The 16,570-nt window shown below is 44.3% G+C and overlaps 1 long non-coding RNA gene across 2 annotated transcripts; it reads left to right on the forward strand.

Annotated features, from left to right (window-relative positions):
- The first annotated feature begins 1,758 nt into the window (after positions 1-1,758).
- LOC309794709 lies at positions 1,759-16,342 on the forward strand. 2 transcript variants are annotated; one of them, XR_014292180.1, is made up of 5 exons: positions 1,759-1,968; positions 14,721-14,816; positions 15,153-15,269; positions 15,387-15,463; positions 15,784-16,342. It is a non-coding gene; the product is annotated as an uncharacterized lncRNA (long non-coding RNA). The 2 variants fall into 2 exon arrangements; XR_014292181.1 differs by having other exon boundaries at positions 15,844-16,342.
- Positions 16,343-16,570: the final 228 nt, after the last annotated feature.

Below are 16,570 nucleotides of genomic sequence, written 5' to 3' on the forward strand. Positions count from 1 at the left end.
TGTGTGTTGCCCAAGGAGACATAAGAAGAGATGGTGAGTGTTTCTTCATAAACCCTCCTTGACCCTTCACCCCCACAAAGGTTCCACTTTCCCCTCTCCCTTCTTTAAATGGGCTTCCTGAGAGCAGGTGAGTGGATCACATCCAGTCCTGAGATCTACTTCCTTCCAGGCACTTCTGAAACCCTCCCTCAGTGCCTGGCCCAGCTCGGTGGTACCTGCCCAGAGGAACGTGACCCTGCGATGCTGGACTCCCACCAAGGATGTAAACTTTGCTCTCAGAACGGGAGGAGAAATCTTGTAGTTCTTGCAATCACCTGACTCTACAGAGGGCCTGGCTGAACTTCATCTGACTCATCTAAAATCCAGTCATGTTGGAGAGTACACCGTGAATGCTACAGAAAAGGCCACCCCCCACATAGGTTCATAGCTCAGTGATGTCCTGCTTCTACTGGTGACAGGTGAGGAGGGGGTGCCTCAGAATGACAAACGGTCTCCCTAGGGACAGGGAATGAGGGAGCAACCAGAGGAAGGAGGAGAGGGGAGCTCCTCTCCAGTGTAGTTGGGGAGGGGGAGATGGAGAAAGACAGGGACAGAATTGATACCTTGGTTTTATCCAGGGCTTGTAGGAGGCAAAATCTCCTTCCTGGAATCAGAGAAGAAAGCGGGTGAGATCAGGTATCTGTCATTCCCACACCCCATGAGAACCCCCTGCCAGGAGAACAGGGGGAGTGGGGGACCCAAGGCTTCTCCCCGTGACCTCAAAGCCCTCCCTTCTCTTACAGATTTACCTAAACAGGAGCCATGAAGTCCGGAAACACACAAGTAAATCCCGTGATGGTGTTTTTATTTAAGCCTATAAGTGCCCGTAGTTATAAGTCTCCACTGCAGAGGAACTCAAAACGGAGGCCCTTTCTGAAAGTGTCCACTTCCCCAACTGAGCCCTGCTCACCACTCTCCCCTTTAAGCGTTCCAGATAACCAGATCAAACTCTCCTTTATACCCCCTGCCACCTCCATCCTCTGGTTTTTGCAATTTCTGCCTAACCTAGATCGGTACAGGTTTCAAAGCCTGATTGAAACCCCACATCTTCCAGGAAGTTCTTTTTGACCCTGGCCCTTCCGGGACCGCCAACAGCACTATAATTCGTAATTTTTCGTCATTACATTGTACTTCGCAAGTTCACCTTTCTGCTTAACCTAATGTGAGGACGAGAGCCGGGGCACGAACTCATCTACTTCCCACCAATCCTAGCAAGGTGTGCAGTACACCGTAGGCCCTCGTTAAATCATACGGACCCGGATTTGATGCATATCAAGCACGGCTAATTCCCAAAGGAGTTGCACAGTGGGTGGGCCAGGCCCTGAGGACTACAAGTCCCAGCGACCCGTGCGGGACTGGCCCTGGTTACCGGGAGCTGGGGGTGGGTGGGGGTGGGTGGGGGAGGGACACGGAGCTGGGTCTTTCCGTTGAGCAGAGCTCCCACCAGACAAATACTGGAGTATTTAACAGGGATGGTCGGCGGGTGGCGGCGGTGGGGGACTCTAACGGGCAGTATGACGTTCATCTGGGTGGACAGTGCGCTTTTGCTCTCTCTGGGCAGCGAATGCAGGACGCACCATCTACCGCGGACTAGGAGAGGTCACCAACCCACCCTCACCGCTCCCTACGCGCCCACCCAACACCCGCAGCCTCACGCCCTCAGCCTCGCGCTTGCTCTTCAGGGCGCGCCAGGCAGGGCGGCCTTGGAGCATGCGCTGTGCGCCCTTCCGCCGCCTGGTCCGAGCGCGCGCAACGCGTGCGCCTTCTGTAACCTGTGAGCACGTCTGCGCACCAGCCTCCCGCGTGTGCACGCCCGCGGCCGCAGCTGATCCGCTGTATGTTCTAGAAGAAGCCTAAGAGTGGGATTCCTGGGGATTAGGAGCTTCACACCTCTCGCATCATGGTGAGGAAGAACAGTATCCCCAACGGGTGAGTATCCGCCGCGAGCTCCCTGGTGACAACCGGAGTCGCTAGATGAGCGGCCGTTCCCGGGGAGGGGGCGGGATGCTCTCGAGCCCCGCCGTCGGAAGTGGCCGCGCGCGCCCTCGAGGTGCACCCCATCGCCTCTGTCGGGCCTGGGCGCGGAGGGGCGAGCAGGTGGCATTGGGGGGGGGGGCGGGGGGCCCAGCAGGTGGGGCTGGCGGCGCCCTTCACGGCGCTGGGGGTGGGGGAGGGCCAGGAGACATGCCTTCCCTCTTCCACTGCCTCCGGCTTGCCCGGAGGAGAGGGGGTTCTTTGATTTCAGGTGCTTTGGGTGTGGCATCCCAAAGAGCTCCCTAAATATGCAAGGGGTTCTTTTTCTCTCGAGAGGTCGCTGTTACTGTACACAATTTGATACTTTTAAGTCTTCAAATAGGACATGCTAGGCGTGCTCACCCTGTCATGTCAATTTTTTTAATTGAATAAATTTCGCATGTAATATTGTGTAAATTTAAGGTGTACAGCTGTTACTTTGATACATTTATATATGTTGTAACAATATTTATCACATGACATAATTATACGATAGTGTTACTATTTATGTTTGTTTTACTGTGCATTAGATCTCTATGGGTACAAATGTGTACCCTTAAACACCATCAATCTTACCCCCCAGCCCCTGGTAACACAATTTTACTCTCTATTTTCTACAGGTTTGACTTTTTTTAGATTCCACTTATAAGTGAGTGATTTCATAGAGTACTTACTTTCTCTGTCTGACTTATCTCACTTAGCTTAATGAGTTCACGGTCCACCCATGTCATCGCAAATGGCAGTATGTCCTCCTTTCTCATGGCTGCATAATATTCCATTGTATATATATACCACATCTTTTTACCCGTTCACCTCTTGTTGATCAATTTGGGTTGTTTCCATTATGTTGGCTATTGTGAATAATGCTGTGATAAACATGGGAGTGCAGATATCTCCTCAAAATCCTGTTTTTGTTTCCTTTGGGTATATACCCAGGAGTGGAATTGCTGGATCATATGGTAGGTCTATTTTTTTTTTTTTTTTTTTGTGGTATGCGGGCCTCTCACTGCTGTGGCCTCTCCCATTGCGGAGCACAGGCTCCGGACACGCAGGCTCAGCGGCCATGGCTCACAGGCCCAGCCGCTCTGCGGCATGTGGGATCTTCCCAGACCGGGGCACAAACCCATGTCCCCTGCACTGGCAGGCGGACTCTCATCCACTGCGCCACCAGGGAAGCCCTGGTAGGTCTATTTTTAATTTGGGAGGAAACCTCCATATTGTTTTCCATAGTGGTTGGACCAATTTAGATCCCCTCCAACACTGTATAGGGTTCCCTTTTCACCACATCCTCACCAGCACCTGTTGTCTCCTGTCTTCGTGATGATAGCAGTTCTAACAGGTGTGAGGTGATAGCTCATTGTGGTTTGAATTTGCATTTCTCTAATAGTGATGTTGAGCATCTTTTCATGTGCCCGTTGGCTATTTGGATGTCCTCTTTGGAAAAATGTATTTCTGTGGTATCCATTGTAATTTCTCCTCTTTAGTTTCTGATTTTATTTACGAGCCCTCTCTCTTTTTTTCTTAGTGCGTCTGGCTAAAGGTTTGTCAGTTTTGTGTATCTTTTTAAAGAACTAGCTCTTAGTTTCATTGGTCTTTTCTATTGTCTTTTTAGTTTCTATTTAAGTTCTATTTTTTCTTATCTTTATTATTTCCTTCCTTCTACTGACTTTGGACTTTGTTCGTTCTTTTTTTAATTACTTTAAGTGTAAAGTTAGATTGTTTTTTGAGGTTTTTCTTGTTTCTTGAGGTAATCCTGTATTGCTATAAATTTCACTTTTAGAAGTTTAGCTTTTGCTTCATCTCATAGTTTTGTATGTTATATTTTCATTTTCATTTATCTTCAGGTATTTAAAAATTTCTCCTTTGGTTTCTTTACTGACCCAATAGTTGTTCAGTAGCATGTTGTTCAGTCTCCATATATTTGTGATTTTTCCAACTTTCTTCTTTAGTTGATTCCTAGCTACATACCACTGTGGTCGGAAAAGATGCTTGATATGATTTCAGTCTTCTTAAATTTATTGAGATTTGTTTTGTGTCCCAACCTATGGGCTATGCTTGAGAATGTTCCATGTTCACTTGAGAAGAATGTATATTCTGCTGCATTTGAATGGAATGTTCTGTACAGATCTGTCAAATTCATTTGTTCTAATATTTTGTTTAAGGCTATAGTTTCCATGTTGACTTTCTGTCTGGATGATCTATCCACTGATGTAAGTGGGGTGTTAACGTCCCCTACTATTAATGTGTTGCTGTCATGTACTCCCTTTAGGTCTGTTAATAATTGCTTTATTTAAAAAAAATAAATGGGACTTCCTTGGTGGCAGAGTAGTTAAGCATCCGCCTGCCAACGCAGGGGACACGGGTTCGAGCCCTGGTCTGGGAAGATCCCACATGCCACGGAGCAACTAAACCCCGTGCGCCACAACTACCGAGCTTGCACTCTAGAGTCCACGAGCCGCAACTACTGAGCTCATGTGCCACAACTACTGAGCCTGTGCACCTAGAGCCCGTGCTCCGCAACAAGAGAAGCCACCGCAATGAGAAGCCCACGCACCGCAACGAAGAGTAGCCCCCACTCGCCGCAAGTAGAGAAAGTCCACGTGCAGCAACAAAGACCCAACACAGCCAAAAATAAATAAATAAATAAATAAATTTATTTTTTAAAAATAATTGCTTTATATATTTTGGTCGTCGTATGTTAGGTGCATTTGTATTGATAACTGTTATGTTTTCTTGATGAATTGTTCCCTCTGTGATTATATAACGTCCATTATTGTCTCTTGTTACCTTTTTTGGCTTGAAGTCTATTTTGTCTGATATGAGTATGGCTACACCCACTTTCTTCTGGCTGACATTTGCTTAGAGTATCATCTTTCATCCCTTACTTTGAGCCAGCATTTGTTTTTAGAAACCCAGAGATGAGTCTTTTGGAGAAAGCATATAGTTGGGTCTTGGGTTTTTGTTTAATACATCCAGCCACTCTGTGTCTTTTGATAGGTGAATTCAATTCATTTACATTTAGGGTAATTATTGATAGAGGAGGACTTCGTCCTGCCGCTTTATCTTTTGTTTCCTGGTTGCTCTGTATCTCTATTGTTTATTTTTGTGTGGGTTTCTAACTACCATTTTAGTTTAGTGCTTTTCTATGATATTTTTCTTAGTTTCCTCTTTTTTTTATATTTCATGTCTCTGCTCTAGATTTATGTGCTGTGGTTCCCATGAGGTTTGTGTAAAACATCCCATAGATGAAATAGTCCTTTTCCTGCTGATACCATCTTATCTTCATTTGCCTATATGGGTTCTATCCTTTTCCTCTTTCCCTTTTCTGTTTTTGTTGTCTTCAAATTATCCCTTTTTATGTCATGAGCTTGTTGCCAAGTTGAAGTGGCTACAGTTATTTGTACTACTTTTTCCTTTTTAACCTTTATGCTGTAATTAAGTGTTTAAAAACCTATTGTGATATAGAGTTGCAATTTTCTGATATATCCATCTGTTTATCACCTTCCTCAACATTTTGTGTACTTTTGCCTTTTTGTTTCAAGTAGAAGAGCTCCTTTCAACATTTTTTGTAAGGAAGGTCTGGTGTTGAACTCTGTCAGCTTTTGTCTGTCTGGGAAAGGCTTATTTCTTTTTTTTTTTTTGACAGGAAGAATAGCTTTATTGCTTTGCCAAGCAAAGGTGGCCACAGTGGGCTAATGCCCTCAAAACTCTGTGTCCCCCTTTATTTCTAATTCATATTGGAAAGATAACTCTGCTGGTTAGAGTATTCTTGGGCACATTTGACACATTTTTTAATCTTTCAGTATTTTGAGACTGTCATTCCACTGTCTCCTGGCCTGTAGCTGCTGCTACAGATAGCCCAGTTCCTTTGTAGATTACCATCCTTATTCCCTGACTGCCTTTAAAATTCTTTGTCATTGACTTTTGACAATTTTAATATAATGGAGGTCTTTTTTTTTTTTTTAATTTTTGGCTGCATTGGGTCTTGCTGCACGCAGGCTTTTCTCTAGTTGCGGCAAGCCAGAGCTGCTCTTCGTTGAGGTGCTTGGGCTGCTCATTGCGGTGGCTTCTCTTGTTGTGGAGCATAGGCTCTAGGTGCACGGGCTTCAGTAGTTGTGGCACGTGGGCTCAGTAGTTGTGGCTCTTGGGCTCTAGAGCACAGGCTCAGTAGTTGTGGTGCACGGCCTTAGTTGCTCCGTGGCATGTGGGATCTTCCCAGACCAGGGCTTGAACCCCTGTCCCCTGCATTGGCAGGCAGATTCTTAACCACTGCGCCACCAGGGAAGCCCCCTTGGAGAAGGTCTTTTTGCGTTGAGTTAATAAGGTGTTCTCTTAGCTTCAAGGACATACAGTCCCTTCCCCAAATCTGGGAAGTTCTCAGCTATTATTTCTTTAAATAAACTCTCTGTTCCCTTCTCCCTCTCTTCTTCTGGGATACCCATTATCCTAATGTTGCCCTTCATAATGAAGTCAGATAGCTATTGTAGAATTTCCTCATTTTTTAAGATCTTAGTTCTTTCTCCTCTTCTACCTGTATCATTTCTAGATTTCTTTGATCTTGCTAATTCTGTCTTCCATATAGTCTGATCAATTTCTAGTGCTTTCTAATGCATTTTTCATCTCCTTTATTGAGTGTTTCAGCTCCAGAATTTGTTTGGTTCTTTTTTAGTGTTTTAATCTCTTTGCTAAAGTATTCCTTCTGGGGACTTCCCTGGTGGCGTAGTGGTTAATTCTCTGTGCTCCCAATGCAGGAGGCCCGGGTTTGATCCCTGGTCAGGGAACTAGATCCCACATGCATGCCGCAACTAAGAGTTTGCATGCCACAACTAAGGAGCCGGCAAGCTGCAACTAAGACCCAGTGCAACCAAATAAAAATAAATATTAAAATAAAAGTATTCCTTCTGTTCATTATTTTTATTTTTATTTTTTTTGCCAGCACTTAGTACTCAGTCTTTTTTCTTTTATTATTATTGGAGTATAGATGATTTACAATGTTGTGTTAGTTTCAGGTGTACAACAAAGCAATTCAGTTATACATATACATGTATCTATTCTTCTTCAGATTCTTTTCCCATATAGGTCATTAAGAGTATTGAGTAGAGTTCCCTGTGCTATACAGTAGGTCCTTGTTGATTATCTGTTTTGTATATAGTAGTATGTATATGTTAATCCCAAACTCCTAATTTATCCCTCCCCCCTTACCCCTTTGGTAACCATGAGTTTATTTTCTAAGTCTGTGAGTCTGTTTCTGTTTTGTAAATAAGTTCATTTGTATCATTTTTCTAGATTCCACATATAAGTGATATCACATGATATGTGTCTTTCTCTGTCTGACTCAGGTCACTTGGTAGGACAACCTCTCAGCCCATCCATTGTTCATTAATTTTATTCCTGAGCTCATTGAACTGCCTTTCTGAGTTTTCTTGTAGCTTGTTAAGTTTCTTCATGACAGCTATTTTGAATTCTCTATCAGTTAGATCACAATATTCCATGACTTTAAGTTTGTTTCTGGAGAATTGTCATTTTCTTTTCGTAATACTGTTTTACTGTGGTTTTTCATGTTGCTTGATGAGTTGGTCCTCTGCTGGTGCATTTGAAGTAGCAAACACCTTTCTTTTTTAGGTAAAGCTTTTTTTTTTTTTTTTTTTTTTTTACTTGATTCTAACGATTCAACAGGTTAGTAATTAGAGGACTTTCTTTTTTCGGTAGGTGGTGCTATCGTGCAAGTTTTTGTTTGTCTTGCTTGAGCTGCCTCTGGCTATATTTGAGAATTGCCCCCCAGCAGCCTTTGCCAGAGGTGTTGCCTGGTGCCCTTGTTGTCACTGCTTGTGGCTACGTGGTCACTGGTGCCTTGCTGCTGCTGATGTCACTGCTGTCACTGGCATCACGCCCTGGGATGTTGGGATAGCAGGTGCCTCTGCTGTGTCCAGGGTCACCTGGATTGTGGGCACCACCTCCACTGTTCACCTGGTTTCACCTCTTCTACATCTTCCATTCCCCCCACCTTTAGATAGACAGATGTGTGAAACTCTCCAGCATCCTGGTGTGTTAAGCAGAGGAACCCTTATTGAGTTACGGATGTTTTACTGGTTGAGGTTGAAGGGGAGAGACAAAGGGAGCATCTCACACCACCATGATGCTGACGTCACCTCCAAGGCTTTGTTTACTTTGATTCTAACAGTTCAAGAGATTGATATTGGGGAGCCTTTCTTTCATTTTCCAGAAGGTGGCGCTGTAGCACAAGTTTTTGGTTTCTCTTAGCAGACCTGACCTGCTGCTAAGGTTGGGAGCGTGTGCATAAAAAAGAGTTGGCAGAGAAAAAAAGGTGGGGGGATGGCAGCAGAGCGGGGTAGGAGTATGCTTAGCACTTAAGCCTTTGGGGGTTCCCACAGCCCAGTAAGGGGAATCCTCAAGTGGGGATCCACTTTAATTTTTTTTAAAAATCCAATGGAAAAGGGAAAACACACATTCCTCCCCTGTCCCATGTACAGCTGCATTTGTATGTGTCTTTGTCAGCTCAGGTTGCTCTAAAAGAATACCATAGACAGGGTGGCTTGACCAACAAATATTTATTTCTCACAGTTAAGAACTCCAGTGCACAGAATCGACAAATCCAGCCCCAAGGATTTCTTTTTGCAGAGTCTTTTTTTAAAAAATTTTATTTATTTATCTTTGGCTGCGTTGGGTCTTCATTGCTGCGTGCAGGCTTTTCTCTACCTGCGGCAAGCGGGCTTCTCATCGCAGTGGCTTCTCTTGTTGCGGAGCACGGGCTCTAGGCGCACAGACTTAAGTAGTTGTGTCTCATGGGCTCAGTAGTTGTGGCTTGTGAGCTCTAGAGGGCAGGCTCAGTAGTTGTGGCGCATGGGCTTAGTTGCTCTGTGGCATGTGGGATCTTCCTGGACCAGGGCTCAAACCCATGTCCCCTGCATTGGCAGGTGGATTCTTATCCACCGTGTCACTGGGGAAGTCCCTATTGAAGTCTAGTTGGTTTACAATGTTATGCCAATCTCTGCTGTGCAGGAAAGTGACTCAGTTATATACCTATATACATTGTTTTTTTATATTCTTTTCCATTATGGTTTATCACAAGATGTGGAATATAGTTCCCTAGAAATGTTCTAATCTCATTATTTTACATGTAGCTGTCCAGTTTTCCCAGCACCACTTATTGAAGAAACTGTCTTTTTTCCGTTGTATATGGCCTCCTTTGTCATAATTTAATTGACCATAAATGTGCAGGTTTATTTCTGGGCTCTCTATTCTGTTACATTAATCTATGTGTCTGTTTTTGTGCAGGTACCATGCTCTTTTGATTACTGTTGCTTTGTCATATAGTCTGAAGTCTGCAAGGGTTTGTTCTTTTTTCTCCAGCTTAGTTCTTTTTTTTCAAGCTTGCTTTACAAATTCGGGGTCTTTTGTGGTTCCATATGAATTTTAGGGATGTTTGTTCTAGATCCTGAGAAATGTCATGGGTATTTTGATAGGGATTGCATTAAATCTGTAGATTGCTTTGGGTAGTATGGCCATTTTGACTACTAATACTTCTAATCCAAGAGCATGTGATATCTTTCCATTCTTTCGAAGCATCTTCAGTTTCCTTCATCAGCGTTTTATAGTTTTCAGAGTATAGGTCTTTCACCTCTTTGGCTAATTCATTGATTCTTTCACCTCTTTGGTGAATTCATTTATTAGTTCTAATAGTTTTTGTGTGGAGTCTTTAGGGTTTTCTATATAGAGTATCATGTCATCTGCCTAACATCAACTTCTTGGATTTTTTATTGCTATGGGTTAATAATGGACCATTAAGTATCTGAACTATTTTTTCCAGCTTCCTGTGAATCTATAATGATTTCAAATACATGTTAAAAGGGGGATATAATTGAAGAGAAAAAAATGCAATCTAAAATAGACATGGGGGGACTTCCATGGTGGCTCAGTGGTTAAGAATCCGCCTGCCACTGCAGGGGACATGGGTTCAAGCCCTGTTCCAGGAAGATCCCACATGCTGTGGAGCAACTAAGCCCGTGCACCACAACTACTGAGCCTGCACTCTAGAGCCCACGAGCCACAACTGCTGAGCGCGTGCGCCTACAGCCCGTGCTCTGCAACAAGAGAAGCCACCGCAGTGAGAAGCCTGTGCACTGCAACGAAGAGTAGCCCCTGCTCACTGCAACTAGGGAAAGCCCGCGCGCAGCAACGAAGACCCAATGCAGCCAAAAATAAATAAAATAAATAAATTTATATTTTTTAAAAAGGAATAGAAAGTTAAGAAAGCAAAGATGTTAAAAGGAGGAGATAGTGCAAGTGATGTAGAAATGCGAGTCAGGGGATGACTAGTCAATCACATAAAAAAAAAAAAAAGTCCTCAAATCATGCAAAACCTTGCCCGCCACCCAAATCTCAAGGTGATCACTGGGTTGTGAGGCCAAGAAGGGGGCTCTTGTCTGGTAGTACACACAGCGCAATGCCCCTGGATGTTGAATGGTCCTGCCGTTTTGCCCCAGAACCCACCCATTTCTCCCCACCACCCATCTTTATCCATCTTATTCTTCTATACTATCCTGTGATGTCATCTCTAGATTTCATGGTCAGGGAGAGGACAAGAGACACTAGACTTCACTCCTGATCTTCTTTGTCACCCAAGTGTGTCACCCAGGGTGTGTCCTGAGTGTGTCAACACAGTAGAAAGTATAGTTCCTCTCCCCTCCCCTGGTGCCATGGCTTCTAGAGACATCAGTGATGACAAAAACCACTTGGTTGGGGAAAAAGCCCTTAGGGTTTGATGACACCTATTATTCCTGATGCTCTTGAAATCATAAGATATCTGGAGCCACTCCTGGGCACACACCCAGGGAAAACCAGAATTCCAAAAGACGCATCACCCCAGTGTCCACTGCAGCACTGTTTACAAACTGGAATTCCAAAAGATGCATCACCCCAGTGTTCACTGCAGTATTATTTACAATAGCCAGGACATGGAAGCAACCTAAGTGTCCATCAACAGAGGAATGGATAAAGAAGATGTGGTACATATATGCAATGGAATATTACTCAGCCATAAGAAGGAATGAAATCATGCCATTTGCAGAGACATGGATGGACCTAGAGACTGTCATACAGAGTGAAGTAAGTCAGAAAGAGAAAAACAAATATATTAACACATATAGGTGGAATCTAGAAAAATGGTACAGATGAACCTATTTGCAAAGTAAAAATAGAGACACAGACATAGAGAACAAATGTATGGACACCAAGGGGAGAAGGAGGGTGGTGGGATGAATTGGGAGATTGGAATTCACCTGTATACACTACTATGTATAAAATAGAGAACTAATGAGAAACTACTGTATAGCACAGAGAACTCTACTCAATACTCTGTGGTGACCTAAATGGGAAGGAAATCCAAAAAGGAGGGGATATGTACACATACAGCTGATTCACTTTGCTGAACAGCAGAAACTAACAACATTATAAATCAACTATTCTCCAATTTAAAAAAAAGATATCTGGAGTCTGGAAATTAAGCCCCTTGAGGGCAGGGACTACATCCTCAGTATTTAGAAAGTGCCTAGATTTTGGCAAATGTTCAGTAAATACGTGTTGACTGACTGAGTTGAAGCCGTATGTGAAGAGAGTCGTTTGCAAAGATTATTGAAGCTCCAGGAATCACAGTGATTCCCCCAATTCCTTGCCATGTGTTGCAGTCTCCTTCCAAGACCATAACTACCCACATCAACTGAAGAGTGGGGGAAAGAGGTGGGGAGACCCTCACCCTGTGAAAGGGCATCTAGCTGCTGTAAACGTAGTCTTCTGCCCTGAGATACTTCTTTCTGCTCTCATAGGATGGTCTAAATGTATCTCTGACATTACAACTGGCCAGGAGTAATCTCCTTGGTGCCCCAAAGTAAATCTCAAAAATCTAAAATTGAAATTACTATTTACAATAGCCAGGACATGGAAGCAACCTAAACGTCCATCAACAGAGGAATGGATAAAGAAGGTGTGGTACATACATACAATGGAATATTACTCAGCCATAAAAGGAACAAAACCGGGTTATTTGTAGAGACGTGGATGGACCTAGAGAGTGTCATACAGAGAAAGAGAAAAACAAATATCATATATTAACACATGTATATGGAATCTAGAAAAACGGTATAGATGACTTTATTTGCAAAGCAGAAATAGAGACACAGACATAGAGAACAAATGTATGGATACCAAGGGAGGAATTGGGAGACTGGGATTGACACATATACACTATTGAAGCCAGAAGTAGGGTTGACACATACAAGCCCAGCAGTAGGGTTGCTGGATCCTGTGGTAGTTCTAGTTTTAATTTTTTGAGGAACCTCCATACTGTTTCTGATAACAGTTGCCCCAGTTTACATGCCCACCAGCGGTGCATGAGGGTTCCCTTTTCTGCACCTCCACCAACATTATATCTCTTATCTTTGTTGTTTTTTTTTTTTTTTTTTTTTTGCCACACTGCTTGGCTTGAGGGATCTTAGTTTCCCAACCAGGGATGGAACCCATGACCCATGCCCCCTGCAGTGGAAGCTCGGAGCCCTAACCACTGTACCACCAGGGAATTCCCCTCTCATGTCTTTTTGATGCCCCTCCACCTCACCCGCCCTCCCAATTCTAACAGGCGTTGAGAAGTTGCAACAGAGACCCTGTGGCCCGCTGAGCCTCTCTGACTTTCTGGCCCTTTACGTAAAAAGATTGCCAACACCTACAAAGATCACTGGATTCACTGTTCACTTATCTTCTTGAGGTTTTCCCAACCCCTACACCCTTCATTCACACTCCACACTTTTCTACCCCAAACTAAGACCTTTTAAATTTCCTAGTATGGCTCAGTGGAAAATCAGGGTCTTGGGAAGCGCACAGACCAGAATTTGAATTCCGCTTCTCCACTGAGTAGCTGAGTGGGCTTGGCGCGTCATGTCAGCTGTCCATCTCAGGCTCCTCAAATGCAGAACGAGGACAAGAACTACTTCTGCAGGATTTTTCTAAGAGATGGAAAATGACTTTAGGTTCGTACAGTGACATGAGATTAGAAACCTTGAATCTGTATCCCTGACCAGTTATGGCATGCGGGCTCAGTAGTTGTGGCGCACAGGCTTAGTTGCTCCGTGGCATGTGGGATCTTCCTAGACCAGGGCTCGAACCCGTGTCCCCTGCATTGGCAGATGGATTCTCAACCACTGCACCACCAGGGAAGCCCCTGACCAGTGTTTTATTCCTTCCTTCTTTACCATAAATTGACAACCATAGATCTCCTGATAATGGAGAAAAGACAGGGGTGTAGACTTTGAATGATTGGGGACCTCAAACTAAAACCCCAAAAGTGTCTGGGAAAATGATCCCAGATCCAGTTTTGCAGCTTTATGTTCAGAAATGGACCAAGCTGTGGTTGCCTTCGAGGGTGGAGGGACGTGGACCAGGATTGTGCTTATGCCTGATATGCTATAATTATAATAGTAGTTATTAAGGATAATAGGTAAATTTTATTGAGTGATTTTTCTTGTGAACTCATCCTTTTTTCTTTTTCCTCCAGTGGAAGAGCTTTTTTTTTTTAAACTCATCTTTTTAATCCCAAAATATTTTAGTACACAGATGTCTTTATTAGATTAGAATCTTTTTAGAAAATATATAACCACCACAGCAGTATCCCACTAGGAAAACCAACAGTACTTCCTTGATACTATCTGGTATTCAGATAGTATTCAAATTTCCCCAGTGATCTCAGAAATGTCCAGTTTTTTAAAAAAATCAGGATCCAAGTCTTTAAACTACAAGTTTACAAACTACATTTGATAGATATGCTAATTTAAATAAAAAGAAATTCTCAATCTTTTGTTAAAATGAGAAACCAAGCAAATCACAGGTTTTTATTGTTTTTTCCATCCTTCTTTTGGAAGAAGAGCAAAAATAGTCCTGAGGCTCTGTTGTCTTGATAGGTCTTACTTGTCTTACCATTTAGGAACATAGAAAAATCAACAAGGCAACAAATTATCAAGGAGAAAAACCAATTATAATTACAGGTGTTTCTTGGAAAGTTATTTTCAAAAGATGTGGCAATGATTTTTTTAAGTCTTGAGATTCTTATGAGACCCTTTTGTTCAAATACCACTTCTGTGTGTGAACTTATTTCAACAGAGAAGAGGACAATTTGGTAAGAGTTATGAATACTCATGTAATTCTCCATATTCCGCCAGAAAACAAGATTAATGTTCTTGGGAATGCTTTCAACTCGGCACTTTATCTAACCAGATTCCTTAAATCAGTTTTATGACGCAGAAAGATCTTCATCCTTTCTTTAGGGGTTTTTATGAAGGTTCCATTACATAGACATGATTGATTAAACTATTGGCCATTGGTGATTAACTCAATCTCCAGCCCCTCTCCCCTCTCTGGAAGTTGGGGGTGGTGATGAAAGTTCCACACTTCTAATCAAGACTTGGTCTTTCTGATGACCAGCCCCTAGAGACCCACCAAGAGTGACCTCATTAGAACACAAGGCACTCCCACCACCCTCACTCAGGAAATTACAAGGGTTGTAGGAGCTCTGTGCCAGCAGCCAGGAACAAAGACCAAATACCTTTTTAGTATAGTATAAGAGTCAAATCTAGACTACAGCTAAGCACTTTTATATTCTGCAGCTCCAGTCTGACGGGGACTGGGCAGAAAGACACCTCATCAGAACCCAGGAAGCAATGAGAAACTGTCTCATGAAAGACTCCAGGGAAGATAAAAAGGTGAGTAGGAGGGAGTTCCCTGGTGGCCTAGTGGTTAGGATTCTGGGCTTTCACTGCTGTGGCCTGCGTCAATCCCTGGTTGGGGAACTGAGCCACGCAGTGCAGCCAAAAAAAAAAGTGAGTGGGAGATGGGAGATAGCAGCTGCTCACAAGCCTCTCATTTTCTCATGTTCCAGGAGGATCATAAGCTTTGTTTTTTTTTTTTTTTAAGCTTTCTGCCAAGACTCAGATTGGCTACAGTTCAAGCCTCTGACTAAATGAATGTGTGAAAAGTTTCCAGGATGCCATAGCAGAACCACCCCCTTACCATGGCATGAACTTTCCATACTTCTTTAGATATAAGCAATGGATACAAGATCTCCAGAAGCATGCTGTTATGAGGCTGTGTCTACCCTGAATTCTTATGTTGAAGCCCTAACTCTAGATGTGCTGGTATTGTGGGGCCTTTAGGAGGTAATTAGGATGAGGTCATGAGGGTGGAGCCCCCATGATGGGATTAGTGCCCTTTTAATGAGAGTGGTGAGATATCTCTCTCTCTCTCTCTCTTTCTCTCTCTCCCCCTCTCTGCAGCTGTCTGCAAGCCAGGGGAGGGCTGTCACCAAAACCATTCTTTGCACTCTGGTCTCAGACTTCACAGCCTCCAGACTGTGAGTAATACGTTTCTGTTGTTCAAGCCACCCAGTCTAGGGTATTTTGTTATAAAAGTCCTAATTGACTGAAACAGGTGCACAAAAAGACGGTAACGTTGGGAATTCCCTAGCGGTCCAGTGCTTAGGACTCGGGGATTTCACTGCCATGGTCCAGGTTCAATCCCTAGCCACGCAGCAAGGCAAAAAAAAAAAAAAAAAGAAAAAGAAAAAAAAAGACGGTAACGTTGATTGGCTCTTAGAAGTGCCTGGAGCCAGGCGGGGCAGGGAGCCAATCGTGGAGTCAGCCGGCAGGGGCCGCTGTTCATTCTCTCGCTCAGGTACCCAGACTGATGGAGAGACCAGAATCTCTTCTCAAGCATTGCTGGTCACTGTGTCAGGTGGAACAGAGAGCTGGGAACAGAGTGACACTCGCCACTGCCATCCACGACCCATCGTCCAGGACAGACAATAAAGCCCGCGAGTGCCGTCGTATTGGGCCCCTAATGAGGTCCGGGATTTGGGCGCTGAGCAAGGAAAACGGTACGACCACAAGGTGGCAGTAACACACAAGGGATTTTCTTCGGAGGCTGTTTTGACAGGTTTGCATGTGAGAAGGGTCCTCGCTGCTTGGAACCTGCGAAAGGCAAAGGGCTGGGGGCTGCTACCCAGAAGGGGAGGTGGGCTAGGGAGGAAGAGGGCTATTGAAGAGGAGGCTTCTGGGTCTAGGCGCTGTTGTTCCCCTGCACAGGCAGGGAGCCTCGGGTCGGAGAGCTCCAGCCCACAGCAGCAGTTTGGGGTCTTGTGGTGGTACAGGGTTTACCTATGGCTGGCAGATGCTGGCTGCAATTTCTTGGGGTACGCAAAGCAGGCAGGCTCTAACTGGTTAGAAATCTGCTTATTGGGCTTCCCTGGTGGTGCAGTGGTTGGGAGTCTGCCTGCCGATTAAGGGGACATGGGTTCGAGCCCTGGTCTGGGAAGATCCCGCATGCCGCGGAGCAGCTAGCCCCGTGAGCCACAATTACTGAACCTGCGCGTCTGGAGCCTGTGCTCCGCAACAAGAGAGGCCGCGATAATGAGAGGCCCGCGCACCGCGATGAGGAGTGGCCCCCACTTGCCGCAACTAGA

This window comes from Mesoplodon mirus (assembly GCF_964341445.2).
Source record: "Mesoplodon mirus genome assembly, chromosome: 19".
Taxonomy (NCBI): Eukaryota; Metazoa; Chordata; class Mammalia; order Artiodactyla; family Ziphiidae; genus Mesoplodon; species Mesoplodon mirus.